This window comes from Adiantum capillus-veneris, chromosome 4 (assembly GCF_014529385.1).
Source record: "Adiantum capillus-veneris isolate H3 chromosome 4, ASM1452938v2, whole genome shotgun sequence".
Classification (NCBI taxonomy): Eukaryota; Viridiplantae; Streptophyta; class Polypodiopsida; order Polypodiales; family Pteridaceae; genus Adiantum; species Adiantum capillus-veneris.
In genome coordinates, this window is record NC_140934.1 from 66097711 (window position 1) to 66110152 (window position 12442).

The 12442-nt window shown below is 44.6% G+C and overlaps 1 protein-coding gene across 4 annotated transcripts in view; it reads right to left on the minus strand.

Annotated features, from left to right (window-relative positions):
* LOC147459329 (uncharacterized) overlaps positions 1-12442 on the minus strand; it is an 87200-nt gene that overhangs the window by 11251 nt on the left and 63507 nt on the right. The gene's annotated exons all lie outside the window — the stretch shown is intronic.

The window sequence follows — 12442 nt, forward strand, 5'->3', positions numbered from 1 at the left end:
CATTTCAAAGAGTTAAATATTAAGAAGATTCAAGCGTAAGAAAGATGTTTAGCTACAAATACACAACTACACACGAGAGAGAGAGAGGGAGAGAGAGAGAGAGAAGTGTGTGTGTAGTTATGTATTTGTAGCTAAACATCTTTCTTGTGCTTGAATCTTTTTAATATTTAACTCTTTGAAATACTTTTAAAGATATGCCAAAGCAAAAGTATGAGGGTGATAAAAGACAAAGAAGAAATGAGGCGTCAAGAAATTGGCATCAAAACAACAATAAAGGTATATTTAGCAAAAAGCTTTCTTATGTTTATTAATATATATATTAAATAATTATAACAAGTTTTGTTAATCTTGCTTTGTATATAGCATACCGCAATAAAGAAGCCAAAAGGAAGCGTCTTAAGCGGATCGAGGCCCAGAGGGTTACACGAGCTTGTGCTCTTGCTGAGCCTGCTTCTTCTCTTGCTGATGACCCTGCTCCTCCTCCTCCTCCTCCTCCCTTCGTGCCTCCCCCTTCTCCTCCCCCTCTTCCTGTGGTCATCACTATTAATGACTCACCCATGGTCATAAGTATTGATGACTCACCCATGGTTCCATCATCACATCGTATGTAGATTAATAAGATTTTTTCTTTGACATTAAGTTTAGGTGAGAGAGAGAGAGAGAGAGAGAGAGAGAGAGAGAGAGAGTTTTGGTTGTGTAGGTGAGGTTGAGCAGGACATTATTGTGGAAGGAGAGCATTTAGATGGGATTGGAGATGTGCACGAGGACGACGGTGGACAGGTTCATTGTGCAAAGCAAGGGCATCTCTTCAGATGCAATCACCTATACTTTCGTCTTGAAGGCATGTGGCACTACGTTGATGTCCGGAATGTCGTCTCTTCAAGCGCATTGATTGCGAGATATGCTCAATAGGACAGGGCAAAGAAGCTCTGGCTGGACGAGCAAGGGAGGATTATTAACAAGGTCGTTCAATGGACATTGAACTCTCTCGTGGCATGTGGAGAGAGAGAGAGAGAGAGAGAGAGAGAGAGAGAGAGAGAGAGAGAGTACCTAGCAACAATCGAGCTGACGGACGATTGCTCGCTGGTGACGCTCGCCACCTTCTACGTGCTCTCTCTCTCTCTCTCTCTCTCTCTCTCTCTCTCTCTCTCTCTCTCTCTCTCTCTCTCTCTCCGACTCAAATTTACATTACGAGTAACATTACGGTGAACAGAGTTACATATTACGGTGAACAATCAAAAGCTAAGGAAATTAAGAGGCTCCGAGATAAATAGGATTGTCATACATGATCTCCTATTGTTATACATTAGAAAGACTTGGAATGAGCCATCAACAGAACTGGGTCTAAGATGGCCTTCTACAAAGACCATCTCCTACAAATCACTCAAGATCAAGACAGAGGTGGAACTCACAATTCGGTAGTCGTAGATTACTCAGGACACAGGTGGAGCTCACAATTCAACAAAGTAGATGAATCTGGACCGAGGTGGAGCTCACAATTCAACAACAACACTGGATTAGGACAGATAACTGAGTTGGAGCTTGCAATCCAGTAGTAGATGATGGATCAAGATAGAGAGGTGGAGCTCACAATTCAATAGTAATAAATATATATCATACTATATGTAAACCCTATAAACCCAAATTTGCAACACGCATCATATTATATATAGGACCTATAGATATATGTCTCTAACTTACACCCCACAAGATTGAGCTCAGCCATATCAAAACCAAAGGCTAACATTAGGTAAAAAAATTATCCATGCTTTTGAATGTAAAGCTTCACTCCATAGATAGCTTGACAATTTCATTGGTATGCAAGCTTTGGCTCCATGGGGGGAAGGTGGTGTATGTATGACTATAAAACAAGGTCCTAGCAGTAGTAGGCCGTTGTAGCTTGAGGGGTTACTATGGTTGGTTAGAATTTAGTGGCTTGCGAAAGTCCCACTTAAGCAAGTATCACTTTTGTGCTGAAGGGACTTACTATTTGAAGGGTTGTGCTAACCCAATTGGCATTTTAGCTCCCTCACAAGTAATTATTTTGAGGTGTGTATTTTAGTGCACTTAGACGTGATTCAAATTGAGGAGGCTTCTTTAATAGGGGTTACTTCTTGGAAGTAGAGAGCAACCTATTATTGCTCAGGAAGTATTGGTGTATAAGCCCCATGGCTTGCATCTTGGAGATATCCACAAGTTTCAAGTTATCCCACAGCCTCAGGCTTTAAGAGGGGACATTGTGGGTTTTGCCAAATTTGAAATCTTCTTTTCTGCACGGTGAACGCTCTGCAAAACAGATATGATGGCAAATGCTGACCTTGATGGTGATGAGTTCTGGATTTGCGAGAATCAAGAGGTAAATCTTTGTTTCTTGTTTTAAGTTCAATAGATCACAAGCTCATGACTTTCGACATTCTCTTTTGGTAGATTATCATGCACTTCCAAGTTAGTCCTTCTTGGATGGTGCCATTGGAAAGCCAAGGGGCAGTCCCATCCAAGTCAGAAGATTTTGAAATTTAGCATGTTAAATTGTGCATGGATATATTCCTTGACCCTAGGTACTATTACTCAAAGAACAATCCTATTGTTTTATGTCTCCTTAATAAGTTAAATCTTGAGAATGTTTGCATGAAGTTTCATAAAGTGTCAGGCAACAAACAGTTGGCTTGCTCATATGGACAAGTACATATGCTGTCGGAATGGTGGACATTTAGATAAAATCCTCATGCAAAAGTGTCAAAGGCTTGTGGCATTAATACTTTTTTGGATGAATATTCCGACAGTTTTATGGACATCTATTATGAAGCGCTTGATGCTAAGAAAACAAGCAAAAATGTGATTTTAATTGAGTTTTTGAAAGTCAATCATGAACATTGATGTGTTTGGTTCTTTTGGTAAATTCTAGGTGATGTTTAAGCAATTTTTTCTTTTTTTTTGGGCACAAGCATCCCATTCACCTAATGCATCTGTTTGCATCTACTATCTATATAATTTAAAAATACTTTTACTTAGAACATACAAGACTTAACTCCTAATTTCAATCATGTTGCTAGGTTATCGTTTGGGGTCGCTCACACCTTGCTCATGCTCACAAGCATAACCCTGCCATTACCTCCCCATAACGCCTCTGCTTGGCTACTGTCAAGCAGTTGAGGAAGCGTCAGATCAACTGCACTAGCTTTTGCATATCTACCTTTAGCTTGATAGGAATGTGAGACACCATATGATAGACTACTTAAGGACCCACTACTCCTCCTTCAGCACACACACACACAATAACCAGAATCAACCACTCTTGCTCAAGGACCAGGGGAAGACTCAAAAGGGTGATGAGAGGGAGAGTACCTTGAACTATCTTTTAGCCCTCTTTTGGAGAGGGAGACAGATACATTGACAAGTATTGCATCATCCAAGTTCGGAAAAATAGTACGAAGCATCCTGAGGCTTTCATCAAGGCTAAGCAACACTAACGTCGGAAACTCCTTCGCAAATCGTACACCTTGGGTTACGACATCATCATCCTCCGTGAAGAATTCAAGAAGAACGTCTCTCACATCTGCAGCAACAACCATTACCCTATCGTCCGAAGCCAAAGAGGACGAATTTGATCCTTCTTGCTCCTATCGGCGGACAACGGAGACTCAGACATCCTTTTCTTGTTGCTTCTCATTTGCAACCTTCTTGCTCCTATCGGCAGACAACGGAGACTCAGACATCCTTTTCTTGTTGCTTCTCATTTGCAACCTGCAATTTTTTTGCAGGCTCCTACAAAGGGGGTGTGAGGAGGATCGGTTCTGCTTCAAAAGTCTCTCTGACTGGCGCTTCCCAGGGGTTGGACGTTTCGTCTCCATAGCAGAGAGGAGTATTGATTGCACAAAGAGATTTCCTACAACCGTGAGGCCCCTCCATTGAAGGCTTGTTCGTGTGAATAGACACAGTAGGCTGAATACACAAAGTAGGTTGATTTATGAGCACGCAACCTCAAAGCAGGCCTAGATTGATGGCCATCCCTTCAATGATCTTCGAGCAGTGGAGCACGCGAACTCAGAGCAAACTTAGATTGATGGCCATCCCTTCATTGCGGATACACTTGCCAACAGCGATCACACGTGGTGCCACACTGTGAAGCTCAAACTTCAAAGGCCTTGTCATGCTAATTTGCCTCATAAAAAACCTAAAATGTGTAAATATTTGACGGTTTTCTTCAAGAGGAAGCTGAATAATCTAGCCGGGATTTTGGGAATTTTAACCGATGAAAAGTACACTAAAGGACGGTGTTTTTTCGTGAACACTGGCCTAGCAGTTTCACTTCCTCTAAGTTGTGGGTTCAAGTCCATTGGTTGCAATTTGTGAATGGACACCTATGTGTTCACTTTGTGTGCTACATTGGTAGGGCTACATTGCCCGCGTCCCATCCGAGTTGGTCACCGGGGACCCGCGTCCCGGGACCCGTCCCCTGGGAGGGACTTCCCCACGTCCCAAAAACAAGTCCCCGTCTGCGTCCCGGCGTCCCCCTTCCCGTCCCCGCATAAAAGGGCCACGTCTCCCCGTCCCTTGTTTCTATGGTGGGGACCCACAAAGGTGACAGCCTTTCAAACATTGAAAAGAGAAACTGACTACGGGACCAGTTTTGACTTTGCCGGATTTGCAGAAGTCATTCGAAGTATATTGTGATGCTTGTTGTTAGGTGCAGCGGAATGAATGTTTGAACTTTGCTAAAGACGAGTGCTCCGAACTGTGTTCAAGGTTCCTTTTGTTCTTATGGAAGGAAGAGCCTTCCGTTCTTAATGAGAGTGCAATGGACACAAACAAAAGTGAATGGTGCGTGAAAGTGTATGAGACTCAGAGATACAGAGAGAAGAGAATACGACACCAGAGACAACGTAAAACCCTTCTCCGAAGGCCCCACTCTCTATGGCGAGAGCGGTCTACTTATGATTGCACAAATCTCTACAATGCTTGGACTTGTCAACGATGTCGACGACGATGAGGACGACGACGAGACGGGTTGAAATCTGAAAACTATAAGGGCTGAAATCTGCAAATCTTCTATCTGCTGAATTCTGAGTCTATGTCGGTGACAATGTCGATAACGACGATGCGACGACGACGTGCTGAAAACGCAGATGCTGAAATCTGCGTTCTCCGGGCTGAAACTCTAAACCTTGCAGAAACTGACCGTGCGACGAGGATTTGCTGCGGGAAGGTGAGATCTGCGAGGTTCGGGACTTGATCTGCGGTGTCTAAGGGCTGAAAATTGAAAACACTGATATTTCTTGATGTTCCGAGACGGTAAATCTGCAAAACGCTGGGGCTGATCTGCAAATCAAAAATGCTAGGGGTGAAAATGGTTTTGTTGTCGCCGGATGGACTACAACTGCAAAACTCTAGGTCTCTTGTTGAGTCTTCTGACGCCAGGGACTTGCAAGAGCAAAAACACTAGCTGATCTGGTCCAAAAAAGCTAGGGCTTGGGGTTCTGCTGAGAAGTTGTCTGTTGAGCAATGGTGCTCCTGCTGCCTCTTCTGCCAATTAGTGCTAGTCTAGGTTTGCTTATATACAAATTTACTCAATTTGCCCTACCTACTTTTTAACAAAAGTCACTTAAAAATAGTAAGTGAAAAATGTCAAAAATATGTAAAATAGGCTAAATGCACTGGAAAATTCCGTTGAAGGATTCTGATGGATTCTAATGGGAATGCTTATGATCATGCTGTGTGCAACCGGAGGAGATGCATCTACACTAAGTGTCTGGACATGCACGGTCTGCGAACAGACTCACAAAAGTGCCAGATCACTTCCTATTCTAGACTGACTTGACTGAATTGAACCATGATCATGCTGTAGCTTGTCCACGGACACATAGGGTTGGATGTGTCACGTGACATCCCCTCCTTTTCAAAGTGAGGTATTGGTACCGAACTGTATGGCGTCGAGGGAGATCGCCAATAACATCCGGAATCCTGGAAGGAACTCTTCGCCGGCCCACTCTGATGTGTGGGTCGTGCGGTACTTGAACTTCATAAAGGTCTGCAATGCTTGCTTCTTTGGGCCGCGCCGAAAGCGACACAAAGTCTTTTGTGGCTCCTTCGATGCTTCAACTTCGTCGAGAGTCATGCTTCTTTCTTCTTCAAGAATCTCCATGGCTGAAAATTCCTGAAACCATTTCCAACAAAAAACCATGAACACACCTATTCCATGTAAATTGACTGGAAAAAATCTTGTCGTCCTAATAGACTGCATGCAATGTAGATGAACAAAGAGACGGAGTGCCAAACCATTCACCACACACACGCAAACAATGAGATCGAATCTTTCTCTTATGATCTAGAGCAATCCACTGTGGAAATTCACAACGGAAATGCCCATGCTTGGTGGTCATACTTTCATGTGCTCTTTCTACCACTGTGTCGTACCAAGGAAGAGACATGGATTGTGACTTCCTTGAATGCATACTTTTCAGCTTTTCATGAATAACCACATACATCCGTGCTCATTCATGAGTGAGACGTACTCAACGTACAATATGTCATGCCTAGAAAAAGGGATCACATAGAGACGCTAACTAAAATACGGGAAAAAATCACGAATGAAACACTTGAACAATGTGTGCGTATGAATCATGCGAACACATAATACTTCCTATGAGGGTTCTGTAGACCTAGGCTCGAGAGTCAAGATCGATTCTTCCTGAAGGGGTTCGTGGGACCTAGGCTCGAGATCCAAGATCGATCCTTCGTGATTGATCGATTCTGCAACGAGATTAGCTTCGCTAGAGGAAGCATCCACTAACACATCATCCTTGTGAACAATCACATCATCTTCATGAAAATCCTCATGCTTGTGAGAAATCACATCTTGATCATCATGAAAATCATCATGCTGGTCATTGTCAACCAAATCATCGTGCAAATCATTGGCATTCAAATCATCATGCTCATCATTATCATCCAAATCATCATGCTTATCATTATCATTCAATTCATCATACTTCTCATAATCATGCAAATCCTGTGTATCATGCTTGGGAGAAGGAGAGACTGAAAGAGTCTCCTTTCCCCAAATCTCTTGCATCTGTTCCTGAACTTGAGAAAAGAGTCGCCAGAACTCTTTCCTGTGTCGGTCGCTCTGTTCTTGTCTTGCTTTGGCTGCCTTTCTTTCTGCGTCTCTTTCTGCTTCTCTTTCTGCTTTTCTTTCTACATGTCTGCGTTCCATTTCTGCCATTCTTTCTACATTTCTTCTTTCGCGTTCTAACTTCCTTTCCATAAACATCTGCTCTAACTCCTCCAGAGGAGTAAGTGCAATCCTTGGCGTAGATGGGGAAGGGGGAGGGTCGGAAAAACCTCCTCTTGGAGAAAATTCTTCTTCGTCTCTCTCATGCTCATCACCTCCAAGCGAAGTATCCATTCCGCTTCGAGTGATGACCATCCACTGAAGTCATGGGTTCTTGTGGTCTTGGGTTCTCAAGTTCACGAGGAACTTTCTTGAGGGTTTTCTTTCGCTTGCAATCTGTGTTAGAGAAGGATCTTCTCTTCACCCGAGTTCTGCTCTTTTCCGCGGACGCACCCCTTGGCGGCCTTGCGCTCACACCAAGGTTGCTTTTTCCTACCTCACGTCGATTGGCCGGTCGTTCAGTGGACGGTCCGCTCTCAATGAGTGAAAAGGGGCACAAGGGGAGACTGGACAAGCCCTTCTTTCTTGGGTTTCCTGTCACTCTTCAAAAACACGATTAGGAATCGACACGCCCAAGCGAACTTGGGTTCGTGCGACCGCAACAAGAAAAAAAATTCTTGTCATTCTTGTGGTTCTTTCCTTGAGTGATACAGAACACTACCAAAGCTCTCATATCAATGTTAGGTGCAACGGAATGAATGTTTGAACTTTGCTCAAGATGAGTGCTCCGAACTGTGCTCAAGGTTCCTTTTGTTCGTATGGAAAGGAGAGCCTTCCGTTCTTAATGAGAGAGTGCAATGGACACAAACAAAAGTGAAAGTATATGAGACTGAGAGATGGAGAGAGAAGAGAATACGACACCAGAGACGTAAAACCCTCCTCCGAAGGCCCCACTCTCTCTGGCGAGAGCAGTCTACTTATGATTGCATAAATCTCTACAATGCTTGGACTTGCCGACGATGTCGATGACGATGAGGACAACGACGAGACGGGCTGAAATCTGCAAATCTCCTATCTGCTGAATTTTGACTCTATGTCGGTGACGATGTCGATGATGACGACGCGCTGAAAACGCAGATGCTGAAATTTGCGTTTTCCGGGCTGAAACTGTAAACCTTGCGGAAATTGACCGTGCGGAGAGGAACTCCTGCGAGAAGGTGAGATCTGCGAGGTTCGAGACTTGATGTGCGGTGTCTAAGGGCCGAAAACTGAAAACGCTGATGATTCTTGATGTTCCGTCGCGGTAAATCTGCAAAACGCTGGGGCTAATCTGCAAATCAAAAACGCTAGGGCTCAAAATGGTTTTGTTGTCGCCGGATGGCCTGCAACTGCAAAACACTAGGTCTCTTGTTGAGCCTTCTGTCGCCAGGAATCTACAAAAGCAAAAACACTGGCTGATCTGGTCCAAAAACCTAGGTGGTTGCTGGGGAGCAAAAATGCTAGGGCTTGTGGTTCTTCTGAGAAGTTGCTTGTTGAGCAATGGTGCTCCTGCTGCCTCTTCTACCAATTAGTGCTAGTCTAGGTTTGCTTATATACAAACTTACTCAATTTTCAGCCATGGAGATTCTTGAAGACGAAATAAGCAGGTCTCTAGACGAAGTTGAAGCATCAAAGGAGCCACAGAAGACTTTGTGTCACTTTCGGCGCGGCCCAAAGAAGCAAGCGTTGCAGACCTTTATGAAGTTCAAGTACCGCACGACCCACACATCAGAGTGGGCTGGCGAAGAGTCCCTTCCAGGATTCCGGATGCTGTTGGCGATCTCCCTCGACACCATACAGTTTGGTACCAGTACCTCACTTTAAAAAGGAGGGGATGTCACGTGACACATCCAACCCTATGTGTCCGTGGACAAGCTACACCATAACAGGGTTCCCGTCAGTCCAGTCAGTCTAGATTAGAAGTGAACTGGCACTTTTGTGAGTCTATTCGTAGACCGTGCATGCCCAATCACTTAGTGTAGATGCATATCCTCCGGTTGCACACTGCATAAGCATAAGCATTTCCATCAGATTCCATCAGAGTCAGTTTGGAGATTTTTCAAGTGACTTTATCCTATTTTTTTCCTATTTTTAACATTTTTCACTTATTTATTAAGTGACTTTTGTTGGGAACTCAATAGGGCAAATTGGGTAAGTTAATATATAAGCAAACCCAAGTTAGCACAATTGGGCAAATGAGCAAAGAGCACAGCAGGCTTCCCAAGCAACAAGTGCTCCCTCCCTCTCTCAACAAGAACCTCTTCAAGCCCGCTTGGTGAGGCCACCCCCCTTCAGCCCTAGCGTTTTGGGATCGCCTACACTCCCTCTTCCCTGGCGTTTCCTTCCCCAGCAAGCTATCGCCATCAAGCATCCCTGCTTGGCGTTTTTCCCCGCGACCAACAACCTCAGCCACTTGCGTTTTTGATCGCCAGCTAAGCAGCAAAATCCAGCGTTTTTACTTCAGTTTTCAGCCTTGATAAAACGCAGTAAAACAGGGTTTATTAGCAGGTCAAATCAGCCCTAAAACGCAGCTTTGCCTTGCCAATATTCAGCGTTTTCAGCCTAAGACAGCAGTCCAAAAAAACGCAGCTTGACAGAGACAGATCCTCAGCATTTTTGCCAATGTATGAACCCCGACAAAACCAGTCATTTTCAGCCATAAAAACACCAGATAGAAGAGCACCAAATTCAGGCCTAAAGTCATCATCGTCGTCATCGACATAGTCCCCGTTCGCATCAGTCCATGCATCATCATTGTACACCTTTGTGCAATCAAAAGTAGACCACTGTCGTCAATGAGAGTGGGGCCTTCGGAGGAGGGTTTTACAAACTCTCGGGTGTCGTATCTCTCTTCTCTCTTTCTCTCAGTCTCGTACACTTGCACGCACAATATCCACTCACTTTGTTCGTGATCATAGCACTCTCCATAAAGACGGAAGGCTCTCTCCTTCCCTAAGAAGTAAAAGGAACCTTGAGCAAATATAGATCACTAATCTTGAGAAAATACAACATTCATTCCGCTGCACCTTACATTGGTATCAGTGTTCTGTACTACTCAAGGGAAGAACCACAAGAACCACAAGAATTTTTTTTTGCTTGTTGCGGTCGCACGAACCCAAGTTCGCTTGGGCGTGTCGATTCCTAATCGTGTTTTGTTGAAGAGTGACAGGAATCCCAAGAAAGAAGGGCTTGTCCAGCCTCCCCTTGTGTCTCTTTTCACTCATTGAGAGCAGACCGTGCACTTAGCGGCCGGCCAATCGACGTGAGGTGGGAAAAAGCAACCTTGGTGTGAGCGCAAGGCCACCAACGGGTGCGCCCACAGAAAGGAGTAGAACTCGGGTGAAGAGAAGATCCTTCTCCAACGCGATTTGCAAGCGAAAGAAAACCTCAAGAACCTCAAGAACCCAAGACCCTCAAGAATCAAGAACCTCAAGACCCTCAAGAACCCAAGTTCCTCGCGAACTTAAGAACCCAAGATCATAGAGCATGGTCGTCACCCGAAGTGGAATGGATACTTCGCATACAGATGATGAGCATGAGAGGCGACGAAAACTTTTCCCCACCAGGAGATGATTTCTTCAACCCTCCCCCTTCACCATCTACGCCACCAAGTGCACCAAACCCTATGGAGGCAATGGTCAAGCAGATGATGGCTATGATGAATAGACAAGAAGCAAATCGCCTTGCTCAGGATCGTGAGCGCGACGAAACAAACGCAAAACTTGCCGCACAACAAGAAGACAATCGCCTTGCTTTAGAACGCGAGCACAACGAACGCAAAGAACGGAAACAACAAAGAAAGACGGACGAGGCGGCAAGAAACGCGGTCTTGGAGGCCGCTCGTACAGCTCAAAGATTGGCTTTGGAGACCGAGCGTGAAGCTGAACGAGAGCTACGCACTCAAGACTTGCTTCGACAAGCGCTAGCCTCGAAAACCGAACCACCCAAAGATCGTGGGAGTTCCTCAAGAGGTGCAAGCCACGATGCGGATTCCAACCATCCAATCACAGAGAAGTTGACTTTCAGTAAGTATGACGGTAAGATAATTGCTACGGTTATTCATTCTTAGTTGCATCAATTTAATGCTTAGTTTGCGACAACTAAGAAGACAGGAAATAGCAAAGTTTTCACGGTAGCTATGTACCTTGCCGGTGATGCCATCAATTGGTACCACGCATGGCAAGAGGCACAGCTAGCCGCGCACCTAGAGGAAGCCGACGGATTCACGCCCCTTTCCTTCGATTGGGCTGATTTCCAAGACAAGCTCAAGGCGCGATGCCACCTCAGTACCTCGCACGATTGAAGGACGATTGGCGCTCTCTCAAGCAAAATGGTATGCCAGTCATGTCTTTTTCTAATCGTGTTTTGCAGCTAGGCACTCAATTACGGAAATCAGATGATGAGCACAAAGAAGCTTTTCTCTTTAAATTAGAAGAGTATATCAAGTACGATGTCGAAGTCTTCGATCCAATCGATCTCAACAAGGCAGTAGCGATCGCTCTCGCACAGGAGATGAAGCACAACAAGGGAAAGCCTAAGGAGAACAAGACTTCCACAAGTACCTCGCAGACTTCTCAAAACCCTCAGAACGGTAAGAATGGTAAGAATGGTAAGAATGATAACTCTTCTAACCAATCTTCCAACAGTCTCTCATCAAAGAATTCTCCAATGAATCTAAGGGTAAGGCTAACACAATTGCTAAACCTAAGCTTACTCCAGATGAAAAGATAGCACAAGGAATTGTCGGACGATACATCACATCGGAAGAGCAAAGGACTTATTCTAAGGAAGGTCGTTGTTTTCATTGTCACATTATTAAGGGTCACATAAAAAGAACATGTCCTAAGCTTGAATCGAATGAATCTAAAGAACCCACAGCACCCACTTCCTCTGTCAATGCAATGAATGATAACACGAGTGTGGCCCAAGTTTCTCAGGACCCTCCCATTGATAATTCTCTCATTAAATGTTATGGTCGTACGTCGGGGCACCGTTTTGTCATATTGTTTGACCCAGGCAGTATGCATGATGTGCTCAGTTCCTCTCTTGTTGAGAGAGCCCACCTCGAAGTTAATCCAAGATCTCCTATCGAGGTCTCTGGTTTTCGTCCTGGTATGGACGCTCTCATCACGGAGGAGTGCCTTGATGTGTTGTTTGCAATTCAACAAACTGCCTTCACTAGAAGATTTGTTGTTTCTCCTCTCCCAGGATGTGATATGATTTTGGGCATTAAATGGTTTCGTGATACCAAGGCTCTCACTGATTTTGAGGCTAACACTTTAACTCTCAATG